Below are 26954 nucleotides of genomic sequence, written 5' to 3'. Positions count from 1 at the left end.
ATACTTTCATATTAAAGGGGAGTAATTATAAAATTTTATAAAAATAATAAAATATACATTTCAAATAGGAATCTAACTCTATGTAATTGGTCTTTTTGTTCCTTATATAATTCTCTACCAGAATATACAAAAAGTAAAAAATGTCATTAAATGTTGTTTAAATGTGATTGACCACCTTTAAGGGGCAATAAATCTGGAACCCATGATGGATTTGGTCAGGTTTCGAAAGGAACCAAGATATTATGCTCATACAAGTTGTGTGCAAATTTGATAAAAAAGCAAATTTATACAAAATGTGGTCTCTATCATGTTCACAAGGAAATTGTTGACGGATGGAGGACAGACAAAGGGCGATCAAAAAAGCTCTCTCTTTCATGTGGGTGAAATTAGCCAGAGCAGCCAGAGTAGCCAGTGTTCAGCCAGAGTAGCCAGAGTTTAGCCAGAGTAACCAGAGAAGTCAGAACTCTGGTTACTCTGGCTAGCCAGAGCAGACAGAGTTCAGCTAGAGTAGCCAGAGTTCAGCCAGAGAAGTCATAACTCTGGTTACTCTGGCCAGTAGCCAGAGTTTAGCCAGAGTAGCCAGAGTTCAGCAAGAAAAGCCAGAGTTTCTAGGATGTTAAAATGTTCTGGCTACTCTGGTCAGCCATAGAATCCAGAATAGCCCGAGTCGCCTGAATTTCATTTGCTTTGGTTAGTCTGGCTGGCCAGATCTAGAGTAGCCAGAGTTTCTAGGATTTTAAAAATAGCCAGTGTAACTAAGTTCACAAATATTTTCCGTCTTAGTTGAATTTGATTATGAAACTTAATATGTTATTTCTATCTTAATAGAATGCTTAAACTGAATTTCAAGTTAATTAATATTTTCAAGTGGCTATTTAGAGTAGCCAGAGTAGCCAGAACTCTTGTTACTCTGGCTGGCTGGCCAGAGTAGCTACAGTTCAACCAGAGCAGCCAGATTTCAGCCATAGTTAAGCCAAAATAGCAACAGTTTCTATGATTTGAACATGTTCTGACTACTCTGGTTAGCCAAAGTATCCGGAGTAGCCCGAGTCACCAGGATTTCATTTGCTCTGGTTACTTTGGCTGGCCAGAGTAGCCTGAGTTTGTAGGATATGGACATGTTTTTGCAACTCTGGTCAGCCAGAGTAACCAGGTCCCATGTTCACAAAAAGTTTTCAGTCTTAGCTGAATTTGATTATGAAATTTAACAATTGAGCAGTGCCATGAGAAAACAAACATAGTGGCAGCTTTGCGACCGGCATGGGTCTAGAACAGGCTGCGCATCTGCGCAGTCTGGTCAGGATCAATGTTGTTCCCTTTAAAACGTATTGGACTTGGAGAATCTGTTAGCTAACAGCATGGATTCTGACGCGCAGGCTGGTCTGGATCCATTCTGGTCTCAAACCCACTATGTTGGTTTTCTCATGGTGCGACTCATATGTCATTTCTATCTAAATAGCATGTTTAAAAATGAATTTCAAGTTAATAAATATTTTCAAGCGGCTGTTTAGAGTAGCCAGAGTAGCCAGAACTCTGGTCACTATGGCTGGCCAGAGTTTAGCTAGAGTAGCCAGAGTTCAGCCAGAGTAGCCAGAGTTCAGCCAGAGTAGTTACTCTAGCTGGCCAGTGTTGCCGAGTAACCAGGATGTCAGTTGCTCTGGCTACCTTGGCTAGTCAGAACAGCCAGAATTTCCGAGATGTCCATTGGTTCTAGCTACCCAGGCTAGCCCGAATAGCCAGAGAAAAAAATACTGTTTTGGTTATCTCAGGTTTGATTTTTTAGTGTTTTATTTGTATCAAGTGATTCATAAAACGAACTTCTAAAAGTTGTCTTATTTTTCAGGCAGCAGCCAGAGTAGTCAGACGTTCTAGGATTTTAATATGTTCTAGCTACTCTGGTCATATATAAAATGAAATAAAATGAAATAAAATAAAATAAAATAAACGTGACTATGCAAAGGCTGTTTGTTTATATACATTGTAAATAATACTTAGGTATGTTTTATTTTTATAGGGTAAATCCGTAGAAAGTCGGACATCATATATATAAGTTGTAATTTTACAAAGTAGCCTGCCTCCCATGATGGGTAGATACGACGAAGCGACACCGATCCATCCTGGATCTTCAGTACTTATACGGCTGTATGCCATACCACACTGTACTGTGATTTAGTGCAGTGCGACCTGGCTGTCATGGTCTTTTGTTTTGCATTGACCCATTCTGGATCTTATTCATGGCATATTTTATCCCAGTGTATTATCTCATATTCCTTCTGTTAAAAAATGGGACCAAATTGAAAGTAAAATACACATGTACATGAAAATAAATATGCTATTAATATAGAAATGACATATTAAGTTTCATTATTAAACTTAGCTAAGATGTTAAAATCCTAGAAACTCTGGCTGAACTCTGGCTACTATGTTAGAAACAGCCAGAGTAACCAGAGCAAGTGATATCTTGGTGACTTGGGCTACTGTGGCTACCTTGGCTGACCATAGTAGCCAGAACATGTTAAAATCTAGAACTCTGCCTACCCTGGTTAAATTCTGGCTACTCTGACCAGCCAGAGTAACCAGAGTTCTAGATACTGGATGAACTCTGGCTGCTCTTGCTAAACTCTGGCTACTCTGGCCAGCCAGAGTAACTAATTAGAGTTCTGACTACTCTTGCTGAACTCTGGCTACTCTAGCCAGCCAGAGTAATGAGAGCTATGACTTCTCTGGCTGAACTCTGGCTGAACTCTGTCTACTCTGGCCAGCCAGAGTAACCAGAGTTTTGACTTCTCTGTCTACTCTGGCTAAACTCTGGCCAAACTCTGGCTACTCTGGCTAAACTCTGGCTACTCTGGCTGCTCTGGCTAATTTCACGCACATCTCCCATTCACTATGTGACAATTAAGTGAGCTAGTAAAATCTGTCATGTTTAAACAAATGTCTATAAATATATATTTGATTTACATGAAACTTCATTAAAAATAACTGTATTAATATTTAACAAGTGAATGAAGTATTGCCATGCAATACAAAGTCCCCTACTGGAAGGCACCTAATTTTCTCTACTGCAGTATAACATAATGAACTGATATCTGTCAATGATGTATAAACAATATTGTACTACATATACAATACGTTATAACAACACACTTGGATTAAAATGTGCATATATAAAAACCCACAGTTGTTTTCATACTGAATTTTTTTGGCTGATTATAAAAATGTTATCATGTAAGTTATTTATAGTAACAACAAAGGGAAACTAATCTTTAAAAAAAAAAAAAAAAAAAAAAAAAAATCTATATAATATAAGTCCACAAGAAACTCTTTACCAGGTAGAGATAGGTCAAAATACACCTAAAAATTGGATGTAACATGCATGCTGTACCACAGAAAAGTGGTCTCGATTTTTCTCTACCGCCAGTAATAAAAAAGTTACAATAAAATCTATTTATAGTAAAAACAAAGGGACGTAATTCTAAAAACAAGGGGGCCTCATGGTGGTGAACATTTGGTCCAAGTTACATCAAAATCCCTCCATGCATGAAGAAGAAATGTTCCGTACAAAGTCATTCTTGAATTTGACCTTTGACCTCTAAATATGACCTTGACCTTAGACCTAGGGACCTGGTTCTTGCACATGACATGTTGTCTCATCCAGGGGAATATTTGTGCCAACTGATATCTAAATCCTGCTTTGCATGACAAAGTTATAGACCGGACAGGAAAAAAATCCTCTTGACATTTGATCTCAAAGTGTGACCTTGACCTTTAAGCTAGGGTACTGGGTGTTCCGCATGACACGTCGTCTCATCATGGGAAACATTTATGCCAAGTAATATTGTAATCCCTTGATGGATGACTGAGTTCTGGATTGGACAGGGAAAAAACCTTATTGACCTTTGACCTCCAATTGTGACCTTGACCTTTGAGCTAAGGGTCTGGGCTTTGCGCACGACATGTTGTCTCATCATGGGGAACATTTGTGCCAAGTAATATTAAAATCCCTTCATGGATGGCAGAGTTATGGACGGGACAGGAAAAAAACTCTGTTGACCTTTGACCCCCAATTGTGACCTTGACCTTTGAGCTAGGGGTCCGGGATTTGCGCATGACACGTCGTCTCATCATGGGGAACACTTGTGCTAAGTGATATTAAAATCACTTAATGAATGTCAGAGTTATGGACCGGACACGAAACAGACCCTGTTCATGCTATGTTAACATTTGACTGCTAAGTGTGACCTTGACCTTTGAGCTAGGGGTCTGAAAGTTGTGCATGACACATCGTCTTATTATGAGGTACATTTGTGCCAAGTAATATTAAAATCCCTTCATAGATGGGAGAGTTATGGACCGGACAGGAAAAAAGCCTTGTTGACCTTTGACCTCCAATTGTGACCTTGACCTTTAAGCTAGGGGTCCAGGTTTTGCGCATGACACGTCGTCTCCTCATGGGGAACATTTGTGCCAAGTAATATTAAAATCTCTTCATGGATGGGAGAGTAATGGACCGGACAGGAAAAAAGCCCTATTGACATTTGACCTCCAATTGTGACCTTGACCTTTGAGCCAGGGGTCCGGGATTTGCGCATGACACATCATCTCATCATGGGGAACATTTGTGCCAAGTAATACTAAAATCCCTTCAAGGATGGGAGAGTTGTGGACCGGACAGGAAAAAAGCCCTGTTGACCTTTGACCTCCAATTGTGACCTTGACCTTTGAGCTAGGGGTCCGGGTTTTGCGCATGACACGTCGTCTCATCATGGGGAACATTTGTGCCAAGTAATATTAAAATCCCTTCATGGATGACAGAGTTATGGACCGGACACGAAATTGCGGACGGACGGACGCACGGACGGACGACGGACACTGTGCGATCACAAAAGCTCACCTTGTCACTTTGTGACAGGTGAGCTAAAAAGTAAATTCTAAACTGAAAATTTTGTGTAGGCAAAGTAACTGTTTAAACATGAATATGAGAAAGAATTTATGTAATTCTTTAATACAATGTCATTTTGACTATGCCTGTTCATCTTGGTGTAGTGGTATTTCAAAACAGCTGAAAAATAGATTACAGGTGACTCAAAACAAAGTTATCAGGTTTATCTGTGGTTAAGATTATAAGAGATCTTTGAAAGTGTCAGATTTTTGTAAAATTGGATGGCTTAATATTAAAAACAGAGTCAAACAACTAAGGCTCAATCATGTTCATAAAATTTTTAATAATAATTGTCCAGCATACATGCACAATAACTTCTCTGTTGTCTCTAAGAAACATTCTTATAATTGTAGACATAGTGTTAACAGCTTTCATGTACCTCAAGTTCACAGTTCTACATTGACTACTTTTTATTTTCAAGCTATAAATGACTGGAATAGCCTTCCAAATAACATAAAAAGTATAAAAAACAAGTATACTTTTAAAAAAGCAGTCAAAATGGAACTCATTGAATGTATGAAATGTGCTGAAAAATCAGATTTTATCTTTTATTAGTTGTATGATATCATTTTATCAATATGTGTGCAATATTTCATGATTTATTCTGTGATATGTATGTCATAATTGAATATAACTAGGGATAATACATGTAACTCTTTATTTAGATTTTCATTTATGCTAGTAAGAGTTGTCTTTCTTAGAACAATGTTGTATTTAAAACAGCCAATATTTTGTACCTTGATAACTTTTCATAAGGACCCCATTGGAAATAAGTAGAAATACTTTATAGGTTATCCTGTGATATATATGTCACAAAATTTAATTTAATTTATTTTATTTATTATATAAAAGAGCTAGTCCATTTTTCTTTAATATCATTCTGAGATATAAGACACAGCTATTTCTGTGATATAACTGAATGTATGTTTTGTAATAATGTTAGTTTTATAATGTGATATTTTGTAATATTTGTATTCATGACATATATATTCACGAATAAATCTATCTATCTACCCCCCACCCCCAACAAAGCCGCTTATTCCACCAGTGATTTTTTATATAGCAGATTCGTTTGTATCAGGTTCCAATGGCAGGTCTAATCACCCCAGGACATACCGAGACGCCTTTTTATTATATTAGAAGTTGGAATTAAGTGACTTTGTTGCTATATTTTAGCAAGAAATGGATGGACGAGAAGTAGCTTTATCTGTGTTGTTGGTATCAAAGACATTACTCATCTGGGACAATACACGCTGGGACTTTACTCCTCCAGGTCGATCTTTACACCCTAGGTCTTTACACCTCCCTTATTTATATACCATAAAATCTACTGTGTAGGTCATAGATAAATATGGATTAGGCGTAAAAAAAAAAATTGTTTGTTTCCGGTATCCCGACCTAACCTAAATTTTTGGCCCGACCCTAAATGTTTTTATGGCCTTGGAAAATATTTTTTTCAACTTTTTAACAAAAAGATGCAAAACTGAACTTTCTATGCTTTAAACATGGCCAGTGATGTTAGAAATCAACTTACTGATGCTCTAAAGGCATAACCCCCTTATTTGTAATCATTTTTTGACAAAAAAATAATTTCCGAAAAGTCTCCCTTTATAAAAAAAAATTCCAAAAAAAAAAAATTTTCCGACCTACCTATCCTAATTTTTTTGAGCATGTTACCGGAAACAAAGAATTTTTTTTTTTAGGCCTTATTTAAGTTATAATTGATTTGATTAAATAGAGTGTCAGGCACACTTATAATTTATAATTAACAGTGGGTAGTACTGTAGCAAAACATTATCACACTGTAACTCACTGCTTACAGTTGGCGAACGATAATAAAAATGGCGCGAAAATGTCAGGCGAGTCTAAGACAGATAATTCAGGTTGGTCATTTATCACGATAAATGAGATAGGTATTCTCATGATACTTGTCAAATGAAAACTATCTTACATATGAATGGCAAAATAGCTCAGGAGGTTATGCTGTTGGATTTACAAGTGCAGTGCTTAAATAGCACGAGTTCGAATCCCGCAATCCGTTCATTTTCAAATGAAATGGGTTTTTTGTAATCCTGCTTATTTTTTTTTTATATTTGATTCTGATTTTTTTCTTTTTTATTTTTTTTCTAATTACGTGTATTACTTATTTTTTCTTGTTCTATTTTCTTTTTATTTTTTATTATCAATGAAATTTCAATTAATACAATTTACAATTCATTTCATTTATGGCTCGTACGCTGTATCTGTCGCAGAATCGTCAGCTGTGTCTGTCTCCGAATTTTCACCTTCATACGCTTTGTCTGTATCAGAGTCACTGCCAGAGCTAACAGAAATCACCAACCGTTCCATATCAATATCTCTGGCAACATCCTGTCGCCAAAGTTCCTCCTCCACCCTTTTCACATGTTCGCAGCATGACTTCCAGTCGCTGGGTGTTATCTGTCCGAAAGCTTCTTCAACAAGAGAAGAGACTTCTTTCAAGTTAAACTTGAAATTGCGAACTGCAACCTGTCGTTTCAAGTTAGCCCAGATCATCTCAATAGCGTTTAGATCTGCGTGGTACGGCGGTAACCGAATACAGTCATGTCCATGACTTTTAAGAATGTTGTCAACAACGAACTTAGGTGCAGGCTTGTTCCTTTTGCATAACTCCAGAAGTTCCGGTTTTAGCATGTTTTCATCAAATCTGATATTATTTCGTCGTAACCAATTTTTCACTTCCGCTTTTAACGTTGACTGTGAGGGACAGCGATCTTCCTCGACATTATGATATGGTGCCTTATCAATGACAACAACAGAATTGGCAGGCAAGTTTGGTATGAGTTGTTTCGTTAACCATTTTGAAAATTTTCTGAGTTCATTTCATCATGGTAATCTCGTGATTTCGATTTAAAAACTAATCCGGCACCTTTAACAAAGCCAGCTTCAGACCCGGCATGTACAATGATGAGTCGATCGCCCTTATTAAATGGAACATCGAGAACAACACCTTCCGACTGCCAGCATTTCGAAGCTGTATGTGCTGCGTGCACAAATGTTTCGTCCGTATATATGATAGGGCGTCCGAGGTCCCTGAAAGCCGTCATTTTCCGTAAATTTTGCGCCCGAAGAAAAACAATATCTGACCGTTCCATTAATTGCTTCCTGATTGACCCAGCACGTTTCCAAGAGAATCCCATTTCCTTAAGTATGCGCCTTAAATGATGCTCACCGCCAAGATAATTTATTTTTTCTTTTAACAGGTCCGCTTAGCGTTTGGCTGTTTGAATAATTTTCCGCGAATTAATCATTTCTTGCACTGTTCTTCGTACAACAGATTTATCAATGTCATCTATTATATATTTTTCTGAGCGAGTTTTGCGCGATTGTTCACGAATGTCGGATTCCTTACCGATCCTTTGTACAGTTGTCTCGGATACACCCGTCATAACAGCTGTTCTTCTTACGGCAGCATTCAGTGGAACCTTCAACTGTCCCTTGTTCTTCTTCTCTTTGCATGTCTAAAATTATAAGAAATAAGGAAAACAGAAAAATACTTTAAAAATTACAGGTATTTTTCAAATAAAACTTATCATAATTTCAAAATTACAATAAACCTTTAGAACTTGTCGATTGATCTTCCTAGAATCCTTAGAATAATGAAATCGCTCATCAGAGGCTTTTTCAATGTTCACCATTTCGGGCTACGGAATGGTATGTCAATGTATAAGGTGGAAATACTGTACCTGCATTCCACTGGTATAAATGGATGTTCACGAAAAAAACGTGTACGCTGTATTACCGTTTTACTTTCAAAGCCACTGGAAAACCCGGTATTGTATCTATGCTAAAAATAATTGGAAAAAAAAACTTCAACCCAGTATCGAACTCCGGACCTCGCATGTCACACCTAGCGGCCTAATGCATTACGCTAATACAGTACTTCGTTCAACGTCTCTCAGTTTAGGATACATATTCAGATACCATCTAATCGTGATTTACCTAAACTGGTCAATGATACGGTCGACTGTGTTTGTTACAGAATTGACTGAAATGCTGTTAACAAAATAAACGTTGTGTTGATAGATTTATTCTTTGTAGACTCTCAACACAAAATATTAATTATATTGTTTACATGAAAACCAACAGCATTATCATTGACATTTCCGCAACAGATGTTTTAAGAATGAGAATCTAATGCTAATACAAAATGCTGTCAAGTTCAGATATAATTAATTTTTTCAAATGCATTCATTATTACAGTATTCTAATTAATAACTATTTTTTAAACATATTGTGAATTGTAATTGTTCATCTTAGAATTAATTGTCAAATATTGTGAAGAAACATAATGCATTAAAATGAATTTTTTAAATATAATGAACTGACAAAGACTTTTTAATTATCCAATTAAGATTTTTGAGCATTGATTCTTGCATCTTGGAAAATATAAAACATGAAGCAATGAGATTCATATTTAAACAGAACCATGTTGTCTGAAATGTGTAATTTGACTGCATCATTGTTTTGTTTTTTTGTTTTTTGTTTTTTCAAAGACAACCAATTACTTAAATCTAAATTCTTGCACACCGGACTGGCATTTCCAGTAATTTTACCCATGCCGGCAAAAGCCATCTGGCACCCCCATGCCAGATGACTCTCATGCTGTTAATGACAACTGGTTGTTCATGCACTGATAATATAATGTTTATGTAAAAATACGAGAAAAGCAGGTACCTTGATAGTTTCTCTCCGTTCCTTATAGTATATTTCTCGATTGAAAATACGTTAGTTTATCGTAAAAACATAACATTATGCTACAAACGATAAAACTAAAGTGGAACTTTGTTATTGTGCGTAACACACAACATCATGACATCACTTCTGCTTACGGACGTTAATTTCCCAAGCAAGCCTCATTACCGCCCAATGCGCAGGTGCCCTCGGGATGGATATTTCTATCTGATTCGTAAACACATGACAGATATTATTATTCTAACACACTTTATAAACTTTGATGGATCTGCTGTAAAATGAAACTAAAAAAAAGTTGATTTAAAGACAATTTTTTTTTTTTTTTTGGATAAAATGTCACAGTTTATTCAAGCAATCATTTTAGCACCTGTCGATAATCCTATTAGTGGAGATGTGATTAGATTAACACATCATTAGCAAAGTAAACCTCTTGTGTTACACCCAGAACTCATCAAAGGATTGTCAGTTGATTGTTATGAAATTAATAAATTGACAAACTAGTACTGGTTATCATAAAGTTTTAAAATCATATAAAAGTAATTTTTTGAACCAGTAAGAAAAGAATATTTTATTTTTATTTTTTTCCAGATTGCATAATATCTTTTTCAATATGGTATCTGGTTATTGTCAAGCATTTGTAGTTAAACAGATTCTTGAAATTTCCTGTCTTTGGTTTTGGTTGAAAAAAATATTATGGCTTCAACATATTGAAAAAAAATCTGACTCCCAAATCAGTGAAAAAAAATCAGGCTCCAATCAGGCTTCTGAAAACCATATTTTTGTTTCGAAACTGCATTTAGATTTAATATTTTATAAAACAATAAGGTTAGTACATGATTGTATATATCATAACATAACAGCATTTTTTTTTCAACATTTAAAGCTTGAACACTGCTGAAGAAGAGTGCCAGATTGATTCTGTGTCATTAAGTGTATATAAATTGTTGTTTCAATATGTTATATACTGATAAATTGTTGAAATTCCCTTAGAATTCAGGATTTAGCAGGCACAAATTGCATAATATTATGCGGGAGGACCCTTATCCTCCTTGTACAGTAATAATACAACACTTTCTCAAAATAAGAATAATAATTAGAACTTCTAATTGTTTTAACTGTATAATTTGTGATATCTTGGCCATCTTTTTTTATATTTTTATATGGCCATAGGTATATTGTATATGCTGATATGCCAATAAATCTTAGATCTCAAAATAAGATCAATCAGATGTCAATCAATTATTATAACAAATATATCAAAGTTTGAGGTTTTCAACATAAATGACATAGCCCAACAATAAACAGTTAACCATTTGATGAAAATGGCCTCAGTTCCCTTTATTGAATGTCAGAATTTACACTGTGACAGACAAAGACTCCAGTCCATGGTTCTTGACTACAGGGTTCTCTGAACTTCAATATACTTGTTACCAGTATTCTGGTCTGTACTTGCCTTCTCCTGTGTGAAGGTCCTTGACTGTTTGATACCCTTACTGGTACCTGTATGGCAAATCATGTGAGATTTTAGTAGCGAAACATAACTTGAAATCCTTATGTGTCTGATTCCATTTATTTAGACTATACCAGTGAAGTCATCATTTTGTCCTGTCACAGATTCTTTGTATTGTTGTAATGTTTCTTAAATTCTTCATTTAGTAGAACACGTCTTTATAATTACTCTTTTTGTTTCTTATAAATACTCTTTTTGTTTCAGGGCTATGCATGATATACTGCAGGCAGTGGGTTTACAACATTTAACTGATATATGTATAGGATATAAGACGAAAACGATCCAATATGTAAAATACTGGACTGTCCGAAGCGCGTTAGCACTGAGGACCGTCCAGTATTTTACATATTGGATCGTTTGAGGCTTATATCTTACTTAAAACATTGTTTTTATGGCATAACCAATAAAAAATACGTATAAACCATTTACGTTAAATTTTCTTAAATTAATTCGGTTTTTATTCACTTTACCGCATTTAATAACAGTTGCTGTATGATTATGTAATACTCAGTAGAACCTCATGACTATTTTACGCACGTTTTTCTCATAATGCACGACTGCGTTTTTCTCGGGTTTCTCACCTTCGTAATATTGGACTTTCTTTAGCCCGGGATTCTCATGATGCTATTAATTGTGTTTACACATGTACAGAATAAGCAGTAGTATTATCACAAGTGGCGGTGGGAGGAAAGAAATTTTGTGACATTTTAGAAACAAAAAAAAATGGATTTATTTTAATTCATGGCAAGGGTAAAGTGATTATGTTCTTTTTATTTAAGTGTGAGCAAGGAAACTTGCTTTGTCAAATTAAAATTTACAAGGGTATGGCGGATTAGGATAATGTTTCACTGAAAGCGTAGTTGGAATCGGACAGCTGGAGAAAATGATTGCTGCATGTGCACTAAATGAGAAAATGGGTTGTTTGTTTACACGCCTGGCAATATACTGTTGTGATTTATTAGTTCAATGACAGTTTTTGTTGGGTTGTACATGAATTTGCCCGAAAATCTTCAAATTTAGTGCAAGAAGACTTATACAGAACAGACAATTTTAATATATTATCGGATACAGCTACTGGTAAGTCAAAACTATTCTAAACTTGTGATATTATTTTCGTTCCTTTAAACTGGTTAATACACGGAACATAACGGCCAGGCGGAAGCTGAAAACTAAGGAAAACTTGCTTTCAATATGAATTTTATCTATGCACTCGAAGCTACTCTTATTTAAGTTATTATCACAATGGATGTTTAATGTGGTCCCAACTGGAGTACTGAAAAATATATTTGATATCATTCACTTTGAATTTATTAGATTTATTTTCACTAAAATCTCAGTATTTCATAAAAAATAGCAGATTGAAATAGAATATACGAGTACAAAATTAAAAGATATTTCGGCAAAACTAAGGTTCATGTAAGTACATGTGTCCCTTAATTGCAGTTGTTTTTCTTTTCCAATAGGCAGTCTCACAGACTGAACAAATGTGAACAAATGCTTCACACTGGCTTCAAACACAAGAAATGAAGGCAATTTGTTCTTCGTAGGGTGCTATAAACCTTTATATTTTGAAAGGTTAATGAACATCCTGTTTTTTTTACATATTTTTTCAATACGAATGTAATATTCAAATAAACATAAACTGTAACGATCAATACCCACAACAAAAATGTGAAAACCATCGTATTGGTTTAGCGGCTAGCTTGGATCCAGACCAGCCTGCGCAAACTGGTCAGGGTCCATGCTGTTCGCAGTCAAAGCCAACTGCAATTAGACAAACTGTTATCGAACAGTATGAATCCTGAGCAGACTACGCGGATGCGCAGGCTGGTCTTGATCCATGCTGGCCGCAAACAGGCTGGTAACATTGCCCAATCGGGCTTTAGACATAAAAACTAATGTTTCTTGAAAAATAATGAAGATATTTCTTTCAAACTTGGTCCATTAATTAAGCATAACATATGGCACATACTAAGGTAGAAATAACTTTGTTGCCTTTAGTTTTGTTAGAATTACTTCCCTTTTTTCAGATTTTTATGATGCATAATTTTTGTAGTCCAAAAAAAAAATGTTTTAATGCAATGTTTAAAACAGAAAAGGGTTCAATGGGTTTCTGTTGCTCAAAACATGTGGGCCAATACCTTTATTCTATGTATTTAAGGTTAATACTTTGTTTCTAGTGCAGATGTATGAACAATAAATTATTTTTTTACAACTAACATTTTTCTATAATCTTGTTAGTGAAAGCACAGTAAAATGTATGCATTCATGTACTAGCGCAATAATTTAGAGCATTAGAAAGCCATTGAACCATTTTTTGTCTTAAATTATGCGTCACAAAAATCTGAAAAGGGGAAATAATTCTACCAAAACTGAAGGCAACAAAGTTATTTTTGTTTCACTTTGTATCATATGAAATGCTTAATAAATAGAGCAAGTTTGAAAGAAATATCTTTACTATTTTTCAAGAAATATTAGTTTTTATGTCGAAAGCCCGATCGGACAATGTAACCAGCCCGGCAAACGCACTGTGTGGTTTTCTCACGACGCGGCTCAAATCATTTGCAGGGGTTTACATGAACATTCATAAACGTATAAGCATTTGTTTAGTTTTTTCTATGTATAGATGTATGGATAAATTCGGAAAAAATGGATTGTGACATAACAAAAATGAGCTATGTATATGAGGATGTAATGCTTCACTTAACTTTCGTAAATCGTAAATGATTATTACTATTATTTTTATGCTTCCCGAAGGGCGAGAATATAGTTGACACTTTGTCCGTCCTTGCGTCCGTCCGCCCGTTCCGTAGTAAAACTTGAAAAGTATTAACGGCATTTTATTAAAATTTTACATAATCATAGAGGCCTTTGAGACAAAGAGGAGTGTTACAGGACCATAACTCTACCTTACTTAGCTTTTGAATTATCTCCCTTTATTATACAAAATAAGGCTTGTCAGGAGCACTACTTGAAAAGTATTATGACATTTCATGTAAACTTCACAAAATCATAAAGGCCATTGACAGTACGGCCTCAAAGAATTATCATGATTGGTCTATAAAACTGCTTTTTAAACAGACAGCAATATATTCTTGCACAATTTTTGAAACTGGAAACGTGAACAATATTGAGGAAGTTGTTGCTCTAGGAAGTTGTTGTTTAGGGAGTAAGACTACGCTGATGCATGCAAAATATGTATAATGCTATTTTTAACTTTTTGCGATTTTGTCCATATATATTATGCATCTAGATCATTACATAAAACTTAGTTTTGATATTAATTTTTCTTTTTATTATCAGTACTGTGTTATTATATTGGACTGCTTTCATTTGATTATAATATTTCTATATGGAATTTCACTACATGTATTGATAAATATTGGACTACACGAAAACATTAATTCTGTATATAAATCATTTTCCTCGTGCAGTCCAGTATTAAATACACAGTCCAATATTAAAATAATATTGGACTCCACGTGGAAAATATTGTACTAAGTCCCATTGAAAGCAGTCCAATATTAAAAATACAGTACAGCGAGAACAAAGGAGTGACCTCATGACAATGTTTTAATTGAGGATAATCAAGTAAGTAAACAAGAAAAAAAACAATGTTTTTCTAGCTGTGTAATTAACCTTCATAGAATGAACTGATGCCATAAAAAAAAAATCAGGTAAAACACCAGACAATGCAGTGTTTTATGTATGAATTAGGAAAGAAGCATCTTTCTCTGATAATTTATACATGTGTTACTTCAACTTACTTGTGTAGATTACTCATTATACAATCATGCAGGAAGCTTTTTTCAGATTGGTGAGCATTTTCATATTTTGGAGCACATCATAATCATGGTGTTCATTGACAAGATTTTTAAGTTGTGTTGTGTGATAAGATTTAACCTCACTGGGAAAATTATTGGGGAGGCCCAGTCACCTTCCTATCCCCTGTTCTATGGGCCTGTTATAAACATGAAGATCTGTATAATTAGCTCCACTATTTGGAGAATAGGGGTGCTATTCTACTCACCCCAGCGTTGATGTCGGCATGAGCTGCCTTGGTTAAAGTTTTTTGGCAACCATTGTTTTTAGCTCACCAGAGCCAAAGGCTCAGGGTGAGCTATTCTGATCAGTCACCGTCCGTTGTCCGTCGTCCGTAAGCATTTACTTTAAACGACATCTCCTCATAAACCGCTAGGCCAATTTCATCCAAACTTCAAGGGAATGTTCCTTGGGTGAAGCTCTACAAAAATTATTCAAAGAATTGAATTCCATGCAGAACTCTGGTTGCCATGGCAACAGAAAGGAAAAACTTTAAAAATCTTCTTCTCAAAAACCAGAAGCCCTAGAGCTTAGATATTTGGTGTGAAGCATTGCCTAGTGGACCTCTACCAAGTTTGTTCAAATCATGACCCCGGGGTCAAATTTGATCCCGCCCTAGGGGTTACTTGATTTTACATAGGAAAATCTTAAAAAATCTTCTTCTCAAAAACCAGAAGCCCTAGAGCTTAGATATTTGACTTGTAGCATTGCCTAGAGGACCTCTACAAAAATTGTTCAAATCATGACTGCGGGGTCAAAATTGACCCCGCCCCAGGGGTCACTTGATTTTACATAGGAAAATCTTCAAAAAATAAACCAGAAGGCCTAGAGCTAAGATATTTGACATGTAGCATTGCCTAGTGGACCTCTACAAAATTTATTCAAATCATGACCCCCGGGGTCAAAATTGACCCCGCCCCAGGGGTAACTTGATTTTACATAGGAAAATCTTCAAAAATTGGCCCCGCCCCAGGGGTTACTTGATTGTACATCAGAAAATCTTGCAAAAAATTTCTAAAAATCATCAGTTTGACATTTGAAACATGTAGCTCATATTACTCTGGTGAGCGATCCAGGGTCATCATAACCCTCTTGTTCTGTCATATCTTCATTTCTTTTGTTTATATGTAACTGTAACTTCACATTAACATTGGGCAGCATACAAACAGTATTTGCAGGGGCTGTGTCCATTATACCCAACTTCCCAGGGTTAAGGTCATCCAAGGTGTTATACTTAGGTTATTTTAAGGTTAAAGTTTTTTGGCAACCTTTGTTTTTCTGTCATTTCTTTGTTATTTTTGCTTATATCACATAAACTTCACATAAATGTTGTGCAGCATACACACTAAGTATATGCAGGTGCTGTGCCCATTATACCCAAGGTCAAGGTCACCAAGGTATTATACTTTGGTTGTTTTCTGGTTAAAGTTTTTGGGCAAGCTTAATTTTCTAGACATAATTATCTTTGCTACTATCAGAGATATTGAGTTGAAACTTAATATATATCTTAATCATCGTGGAAACAATTCCCATAACTCTGATTTGATTGTTGTTTTATTTGACAGAATTATGCCCCATACATAATTGGTTAAAATTTTTGGACAAGCTTTGTGTTTGGGTCAAATCGCCTAATAGTGGAGCGTGCTGTCTTACTGACTGATCTTGTTTTAATTGTACTTTTTGTTTCCTGCAGATCGGACCTCGGGAAGTGCTTCATTTATCAGAAGCAGAATACAATGTTGTAGGTGTAAGCAATACTGGAGATAGGGCTCGACTCGCCAGTTTATAAGTGGTATGTTATTAATATTAAGATGTTATGAATTTAATAAGTAGTTTGATTTTCATTCTATCTGTGGTCAAACCTTATGTTTTAGCAAGTGGCTATGTTTTTCTTCCTCTTTATTTTTTTTCTGATCTACATGTAGTATAGATGTATGTCAGGCCAAATAGAAAATATGTATGGTTCAGGTAACATGCCATAGGTAGGAAAAAAATTATTTGAGCCGCGCCATGGGAAAACCAACTTAGTGGGCTTGCTACCAGCATGGATCCAGACCAACCTGCGCTTCCGTGCAGTCTGGTCAGGATCCATGCTGTTCGCATTCAACGTCTATTGCATTTAGAGAAACTGTTAGCGAACAGCATGGATCCTGACCAGACTGCGCGGAAGCGCAGGCTGGTCTGGATCCATGCTGGTCGCAAAGCCACTATGCTGGTTTTCCCATGGCGCGGCTCATTTTATGTTTAATTTTTGTATCGAAATGTAAGTAAAGAGATTGATAAGGGTCTTAAAGTTCAACCTGAGTAACCATGTACATATTATAAGCTAATATGAATAGAAAACAACATAGTTGTTTGTGGAAGTGATTTTAACATAATATCAGGACTTATTAGAAGGCAGCATTAAAAGATTTTGTTCTTCAGAATTAAAAAAGTTTGGGGCCTAGTTAAGAACTAAGGCAGGTAGGGTTACCTGAACCACACATATTTTGGATTTTGACCTAACATATTTTGTGAGGGTAATTTAAGGCATTGTACAGTTCCTTGCCCTTGGAGTTGGCTGGCATAATGGGAGTTTGTGGCATGAACTACAATAAAACATTGATAACTCAAGGTTGCATGAGGACAAGCGAAATACTCAGAGTTATCCAAGGTCTTGAGTTATCCAAATTCAAGGCTTGTCTGTATCTTTTAAACCTGCTAGTGGCACTGCTAAAATAAGCACAATCTGTACAAAAACAGGACTTTGCATTTGTGCAGTTTTTATTCTTCAGTGTTGTTTGCAGTCTTGGTATAACATTTTGCCTCTATTGTACTTATTGAAATACTATGCATTTTGAAATGACCTAAATTGTGATGAATGGAGATGCAAACCTTTTTTATTATACATATATGCTCGAGTTATCCAATATGAACACAGAACAAAATAATGCCTTGGAGATAAGACATCGCTCAAGTCTTCAAGTTATTGATGCTCAAATTATCCAGGGTAAAGTTCCATTGAACAAATATAAAATTGGCCGGGACCATACAATGTCCTTGAGTTACCCAGGGTTCTCGAGTTATTGATGCTCAAGTTGACGGTATTTAACTGTACAACTTTTGCAGTTGTAGAGAGTTTCCAATGAAACTTCATAAACATGGTTATTATGTAGTGCAGATTTGTGTGACATGTTATTATGACCCTTGGCCTTGCAGCATTATACACCCTTGGACTTAAACTTCCTTATTTCCTTAGACAAAGCAGTAATTTTGCGTATTTATTATGCATTGATAGCTCTAGTTATGTACAAGAAAAAGTAGACATAAAGTAATGAAAAACAACTATCCACATGTCGTGGGCTGAGCGCGAAACTATTGTAACTGTATATAAATAAAGAACAAGATACAATAGTTTCGCGCTCAGCCCTCGATGTGGTCTTACTACGTTTTGATAAGCCTTGAATATAAAGATTGCTTTATTAACTGAAATATGCTTTTCAGGAGAAGCTGAGTCGCCAGTACTGACAAAAGTGAAAGAATTCCAACAGAAGCGAAAAAGAAAGAAACTCAGCTTTAGTCTAGTATGACATTAGTTTTATTACAATTGCTTTTGTTAGATGCCTGCTCAGTTTTTAGCTCGACTATATGAATTATGGAGAGCTTTCCTACTCGACCCGGCGTCGGCGTCCTTCCGCGTCCGCACATTCAGTAAAGTTTTGATGCACTTTCTCTTTATCTTTGTTATTACTTGATGGATTTGCTTCAAACTGAAAATAATTGTTCCTCATCATCACCCACATCATATGGCACAATGGTCATAACTCTGGCACCAATATTTCATGAATTATCCCCCCTTTTCACTTAGAATTTCAGGTTGAAGTTTTAGTGCACTTTCACTTTATCTCAGTTATTACTGAATGGATTTGATTCAAACTTAAAATAGTTGTTCCATGTCACTACCCTCATCATATGACACAAGGTCAATAACTCTGGCACAAATATGTTATGAATTAAGCCCCCTTTTCACCTAGAAATCTAAGGTAAATTTTGATGCATTTTCACTATATCTGTTCTTTCAGAAGGGATTTGATTCAAACTTAAAATAATTGTTCATCATCATTTAATATAAGGGCTATAACTGTGACAGCTGTACATTTTTGTATTTTATGAGTTATCTCCCATTTTACTTAAAAATTCAGGTTAAAGTTTTTATGCACTTTCACTCTATCTATGTTATTACCAAACAGATTTGATTCCAACTTGAAACAGTTTAGTCTAGTATGACATTAGTTTTATTAATCCCCCGCCACAAGTGGTGGGGGGTTATAGGAATGGTCTCCTTCCGTCCTTCTGTCCTTCCGAGCTCACATTTGCATACTTAGGTGGCTATAGGAACAATAGGTAACTGTACTTTTTCTTTGATGTCATTCATTCCGTAAGGCTTTTATGTGGCTATTTTTCTCTTACGTTGCTAAAAGAACAATAGAGAGAACAAATGAGTAGCCACATAAGTATCCATATGTAGGAACATCCGTCCTTCCATAACACTTTCGTGTCCGCTCCATATCTCCTAAACCCCTTGAAGGATTTTCATGAAACTTGGGTCAAATGATCACCTCATCAAGACAATTTGCAAAACCCATGAGTCAGCTATGTCGGTTCAAAGTCAAGGTCACAACTCAAGGTCAAAGGTTTGAGCCTTCCATTTTGTGTCTGCTCCATATCTCCTAAACCCCTTAAAGGATAATCATGAAACTTGGGTCAAATGATCACCTCATCAAGACAATGTGCAGAACCCATGAGTTAGCCATGTTGGTTCAAGATCAAGGTCACAACTCAAGGTCAAAGGTTTGAGCCTTCCATTTCGTGTCCACTCTGTATCTCTTAAACCCCTTAAAGGATAATCATGAAACTTGAATCAAATGATCACCTCATCAAGACGATGTGCAGAACCCATGAGTCAGCCATGTCGACTCAAGGTCAAGGTCACAACTCAAGGTCAAAGGTTTGAGCCTACCATTTCGTGTCCGCTCTGTATCTCTTAAACCTCTTGAAGGATAATTATGAAACTTAGGTTAAATGATCACCTCATCAAGATCATGTGCAGAACTCATGACTCAGCCATGTCGGCTTAAGGTCAAGGTCACAACTCAAGGTCAAAGGTTTGAGCCTTCCATTTTGTGTCCGCTTTGTATCGCCTAAACCCTTGAAGGATTTTCATCAAACTTGGGTCAAATGATCACCTCATCAAGATGATGTGCAGAATTGATGAGTCAGCCATACCAGCTCAAGGTCAAGGTCACAACTTAGAGTCAAAGGTTTGAGCCTTCCATTTTGTGTCCATTCTGTATCTCATAAACCCCTTGAAGGATTTACATTAAACTTGGGTCAAATGATCATCTCATAATGAACTCATGAGTCAGCCATGTCAACTCAAGGTCAAGGTCACAACTCAAGGTCAAAGGTTTGAGCTCTCTATCTCCTAAACCCCGTTTAGGATTTTCATGAAACTTGGGTCAAATGATTGCAGAATTCAAGGGTCAGCCATGTCAGTTCAAGGTCAAGGTCACAGCTCAAGGTCAAAGGTTTACCCTTTCACTATCCATACCAGTGGCGGGGGATTTAGCTGTCTTTCGGTCTGCCTTGTTACAGTTGCTTTTGTTAGATGCCTGCTCAGTTTTTAGCTTGACTATACAAAGTAAGGAGAGCTATCCTACTTGACCCGGCGTCAGCATCCTTCCGCTTTCTCACATTGGTTAAAGTTTTGATGCACTTTCTCTTTCTCTTTGTTATTACCTGATAGATTTGCTTCAGACTTATAATAATTGTTCCTCATCATCATCAACATCATATGACACAAGGACCATAACTCTTGCACCAATAGTTTTTTAAATTATCCTCTTTTGTTTAAAATTTTAGGTTAAAGTTTTGATGCACTTTCACTTTATCTCTATTATTGCCAAATGGATTTGATTAAAACTTAGAATAGATGTACTACATCATCACCCACATCATATGGTACAAGGGCCATAACTCTTGCACCAATATATCATGAATTATGCCCCCTTTTTTCTTAGAATTTCAGGTTAATTTGGTGCACTTTGTCATTACTTGATTGAAACTTAAATTAGTTTTTCCAGATGATCATCCTTATCATATGGCACAAGGTCAGTCACTCCGGCACAAAATGTTTTATGAGTTATTTCACCTTTTTATTTAGAATTTCAGTTTAATTTTGATGCTTTTTATATCCCTGTTCTTACTAAATGGATGTAATCAAACTTAAAATGGTTGTTTCACATCATCACTCGCATCATACAACACAAGTTTGATAATGCTGGCACGAGTACGTTCTGAGTTATGCTCTCTTTTTACTAACAGAATTTCCAGTTCAAGTTGTGCTGCACTTTTGCTGTATCTCCAGTATTACTAAATAGATTTGATTCAAACTTAAAATAGTTGTTCCTAATTTTTAGCCGTATGATATGACACATGGTTCATTACTTTTGCAGAAGTTTTCCATGAATTATATTCCTTTTATACTGATCTGATGTTTGAGACTTAAGCTAATTGTCCATTTTCTTCATCCACATTTGAGTCATTAAACACTCCAGTGACAGCTCTAGCTTCCTCAGATGTACCCAATTTCACTATCCAGCATCAAAGTAGTCGAGCGCGCTGTCTCCTGTGAAGCTCTTGTGTTACTGGGGAGTGAAGGCTTTCAGAAAGTTAAATTTTGAATTCTGATGGTACCAAATTTCAGAATTATAAAACATAGCTCAAGAATAAAGAAGTATGAATACATAGGAAATAACTGTTGCTATAGTGATACATGTAGACAGTAAAATTGCATGCAATATTGACTGTTGAAATACTTTTTCAACCCATATTTCAGTCTGTGTTGGTGTATTTACCGGTATTAACAATCTGTTTGCTATATCCAATTATACCATGTATCCAAGTTTACTTTAAGTTTACAGCTACAACTTGTTTTATTTTTAGACAACACTAAATAACCATAAACCCAGCAAAACAAGACGTGTGACTGTTGGCTGGAAACACAAGACAAGTGACACGTATCATTTGGTTGATCCAAAAAAGGGTGGTGGCAAGCAAGTTATCGATATGGACAAATGTCTATCAATAGATGAAGCAACATCACTAGTGGCAGCAAAGTACTTTCCAAGAGAAAGAAATTTGACAGCAAAGATGAATCTGTCCGGTCTAACATATTTTCTTGCTTCATTTATTGGTGAAACCATTGACTCTGATACCTATTCAACAATAGGAGATTTCTTCAACAGCCTCAAGACATCACCCATACGGATTTATCTTCATACAGAGTTGAAGGTATTCCAAAACAATAGCTTCTTTATAGTAATTAATTTGACACTTCAGTAAGTTGTAAGTAAATTCCCTGTACATTTGTCTGTATTATAAAGGAGGTAATTTGTTCCATTTGCAGCTCAACTATTTGAGGAAGAGGGATAGCTATCTTACTCACTACAATGTTGGTGTTTGCGTCACTTCTTGGTCAAGTATTTTGAAAACCAGACCTTATTGTGTCAAAGCCGTTTCACATATGCTTTGAAACGTTAAATACCGCCGGTATATACTTGATTGACACAATGGCCGTGATCTATAGGCAAGATACATAACTCTGTCAAGGATTTTGGCTGAATTATGGACCTTTTCCTATTAGAAGTTATCCAGAATCTGTATTAAGTTTTTCGTACCAGTAAACAATTTGTTAGCAGTTGCACATATGACTTTGGAACCTACATGCTTGTTTACCCTATAGGCAAGAGTACATAGTTCAGTGATTTTGGCTGAAATAGGGCCGTTTTTGTTCCACCACTCGGTGGTGGGGGGGAGCACTTATTTACCCTAGTCCGTCTGTCTGTCTGTCCCACTTTGCTTGTGGCATGCACTTTTTCACCTGAGGTCATGAAACTTTACAGGGATGTGTAGCTCCATTTGAAGATGTGCACCTGGGGTTTAGTTGCCACCCCTCAAAAACTAGGTCACTATGTCAGAAAATGTGAAAACACATTTTTGATTCTAGAGAGCACATTTTTCATCGGATCTTCACCAAATTTAGAATGAATATTTATCTTATGGAAACCTTGGAGGAGTACAAAATCTGGGTCAAAAAATGGGGGCACAGAGTCAACTTAACAAACTCTTGACGGGTATATTTTGTGACTGTGGCATCCTTGTTACTTCACTCATTTGGCTCATATTCACACACAACAATCATTGTGACAAGATGTTCACTTTTTTTATTAATATATGACCATGACCTTTATTTAACCTTCACTTTTAGAAATCGGAAAAGATGAAATTGCCCTTAACTTTTTCATTTTTAATGACCAGCTTGCCTCAAATACAAACAGAACAATCCCTGAGACAAAGAAGCAGCACAGGGATACGTGATGGTTTCCATTAACAAATTCTAGTTAAAATCTGTGATGATCACTCTAACCAGTAATGTAACTTTCAGAATTTTATAACTGCTGTTCAGGTTGGTGATTGCATTGAACATGAAAGAACCTTTCAACTTTTTCAGACTTCATTGCCAGTTGATTCTTCAGATGATGATTTACCTTCTATCAACAGACAGCCCAGCATCAATCACAGGGTATGTCCATTTTGATTCCTTAAGTTACAGCTACAGTAATATGAAAAAATTAGTTTGTCAATTAAGACTGAAGATGAATAGATGATCATGAAATTTGAATTTCTTAGATCAGCCTATGGAAGGGGACATCCGCCATTTCACACATTATTGTAACTGGTATTCCAGTATGCCAATTCCTTTCCAATGCTGGCAATTCATTTCCCATGTCGCTTTTTAATAGTGCATTATCCATATTTATATGTAAATTGTGATATTGTAATGATAACACGACCTTTAATGTTGCAACCATTGAAAACTTATAAGTTTTTTATAATTCAGTCATAAGAATTAATATGTAGATATTTTAATAAAGATGAAGCATTTGATTTGCTTACTATGCCAATAATACGAAAACCGCCGAGTTATAATTTATTCACTGGACTTTGTATGCAAATATTTAAATTATAATTAAGAAGTTATTTTGCGAACTTTCTCAATCATCATAAAACAAGGACCTGTTCTATAAAATCCTTGATAAAATATTTGATTGGTCCTCATAACAATGATTGCAAGTTAATACTATTGTTCTGCAAATATTTGTTAATGTAAAACATTATGTAACATATAATCGTCGTCTTAAAAATGATCGAAACATAATATGGATGTTCTCATAATAATTTTGACATTTAAAGTTGAAGCTGAGCACCAGACCGCATTTTTAAGACAGAGGGCGCCGTATAAAAAATAACAGCTCCATCTTCGGTGCAACGTCCATTTTCACCTCGGGGAATCTACACAACGACGATAACTACCGCTGAGTACCGGTTTGTACATTTATTATTGTTTTAAACTTTTTTCTATTATTTACCACAGTTCAAAGGTTTTAAATCATTAATATGTGTTAAGAAACCAATGTCGTTAGACAGTCAATGAATAGCGTACTTGTGTCATTTCCTGGACTAGTCATTTCCGTACTCAAATTAGCTCGTACCCATTTTTGGTCACGATATATTGATCGTATGAAAATTAATTTTCTGCAGATTAAATCATAGGCGCTTGATGGTATGAGCGAGTAACCCCTGTGATTATGGATTTTACAACATAATACTATAGATTATTTAGATCTAGACATCAGTAGTTCATTACTTACATGTAGTCAGTGTTAGTTGTCATTGCTGAAAGTTTGGATAAAATCTGTCAAATAATGAATGAGGAGTTCAGGTCACAAAAATGTGTGATGGACTGACAGACAGAAGGACGGGGGACAGACGGAAGGACAAAGTGATTCCAATATCCCCCCTCAGCCTTACATATCCCCCCCAACCTAAGCCAAGGTTGAGGGGGGCATAACAACTATTTTTTCCAGAATAGAATTGAATAGAATAATTCTACTTTCCAATCAGACATTCAATCACACTTATGGCCACTCAAGGCATAGCTTGTTGTTAAAGAGGAACAACAATTGTGTCACTATTAAACAAAAAATATAACTACAGGGTGTTCCCAAATGTAAAGTAACCAATACTTTTTATATTCATTTTTAATAAATTGATGGTCACATATTTTTACATCTGTTTGTAACTCAAATACTTTACAAATGTTTGAAAGGGTACACATAGGCATTTTATTCATGTAAAGTAGTGAAAGAAGCAAATACTGTGAATTCATTATTATTTGTCGGGTTAAATTTTTATTGGCTTATCCTGGTTGTTTGTTGCAGTAGATTGACAAATATGTGCTTTAACATACTTGCAACACACCAGGTTATCTTCTGCATGCCCCCCACCCCACCCCACCCCACTCACGACGCGCACGCCACTAGCGATGAGGATGTAGTTTGTTTTCCATTTTTTTTTTTTGTATTTCTTATATATTTTTCATTTCTGATTGATATACCTGTGATCTGTGATGCATAGGTCAAAAACAGTAGCTTCATGGCAGGTCATATCAGTGACGGTTTCACATTTAGTGTGATGCCACGGAAGTGCTGTGTCAAGTCGCTTTCCATGCAGATGTCATTTATAAATACGGCTAGATGCGAAAACGAACTAAAAGATCAAGCCGAATTTCAGGTGGATTTTTTATAAAGCGACCTGGATACATTTTTATTACATGTTTAAGCCAAACGAGCCATGCCATTAGAAAACCAACATAGTGGCTTTGCGACCAGCATGGTTCCAGACTAGCCTGCGCAACTGCGCAGTCTGGTCAGGATCCATGCTGTTCGCTAATGGTTGGTCTAATCGGAATTCGAATCAACACAACAACACTTCCCCAACATCCTGACTCCCCTCGCCCTCAACTCCCCCCCCTCCGGGTACACCCCCAATCCCCACGGAACGAACCCCCCCTCCCCCCCCCCCACCCAATTTTTTTTCATTTTTCACTTATATTTTTATATTTCAATATGAACATGTGAAATGTCAAAACAACATTTCCCCAACATCACGACTCCCTGCGCCCCTAGCACCCCCCTCCCCCACACCCAATGACATTCCCCCCCCCCCCCCAACGGGGTTACACCCCTGCTCCCATTTTTTAGCTAAATTCCAATATGAACAACCCCCCGGTTGCACCACCCCCTCCCCCTTAATTTTAATCTATATTTCAATATGAACATGTGAAATTTCAAAATAACACATCCCCAACATCCCAACTCCCTGACCTCGCAAAAATAGTAGCTCGGAATATTTTAAAAGTCAGATAGAAGAACAGTATCCAAAACTTATTGGGATAAGAGGATTTGAGTTGTTGCGAACTCAAGCCCGAAGTAGGTGTGATTTGGAAGTCATACGATTACCTCCAGGAGGATACATTGTGAACTTTTTAGCAGACCAGAGCAATCTGGGACAGGCAGTCTGTTATATTAGGCCAATACAAAGGAACCTGTCTTTGAAAGAAGAAGAATACAATGTAAATATTCATTACATGTATATATTTGAATCCCGAGTCATAAATTCAAAGAACAAAGTAATGATAATAGAAATTTTAGGATTGTTGGTATTTATGCCTAAGCCCCCCGCCCCCAACCCAAAGGGATGCATATTCAGATCGCGCCATTTGTCTGTCCTCATTCATGTCAAGACAGTAACTTTGTCATGCATTTTAGGAATTTTTTTTAAATAACATGGCACAAATGTTTTGTACACCAAAAAAAGGTGTTGTGTGCAAGACCTACGTCTCTACCCTAAAGAACAAGGTACAGGGTGGATAATTGTGGACACATTTGTGTCCAGACTTTTACTTTATTCTGTATTGAACAATCTCCATATTATATTAACTTTGAACATCTTTCACCATTATGACCCCAACTTGAAGACAAAAGGAGTAAACACTTTTAAGAA

The 26954-nt window shown here is 36.2% G+C and overlaps 1 long non-coding RNA gene across 1 annotated transcript; it reads left to right on the top strand.

The window, feature by feature from the left end:
* Positions 1–16672: 16672 nt before the first annotated feature.
* On the top strand, positions 16673–25939 carry LOC123540655 (uncharacterized). The gene is made up of 5 exons (XR_008370875.1): positions 16673–16800; positions 18492–18571; positions 21993–22340; positions 23560–23631; positions 24303–25939. It is a non-coding gene; the product is annotated as an uncharacterized LOC123540655 (long non-coding RNA).
* Positions 25940–26954: the final 1015 nt, after the last annotated feature.

This window comes from Mercenaria mercenaria, chromosome 5 (genome assembly GCF_021730395.1).
Source record: "Mercenaria mercenaria strain notata chromosome 5, MADL_Memer_1, whole genome shotgun sequence".
NCBI classification, from domain to species: Eukaryota; Metazoa; Mollusca; class Bivalvia; order Venerida; family Veneridae; genus Mercenaria; species Mercenaria mercenaria.
Note: the sequence above shows the minus strand (reverse complement) of the source record. Positions and strands in the feature narration are given on the sequence as shown.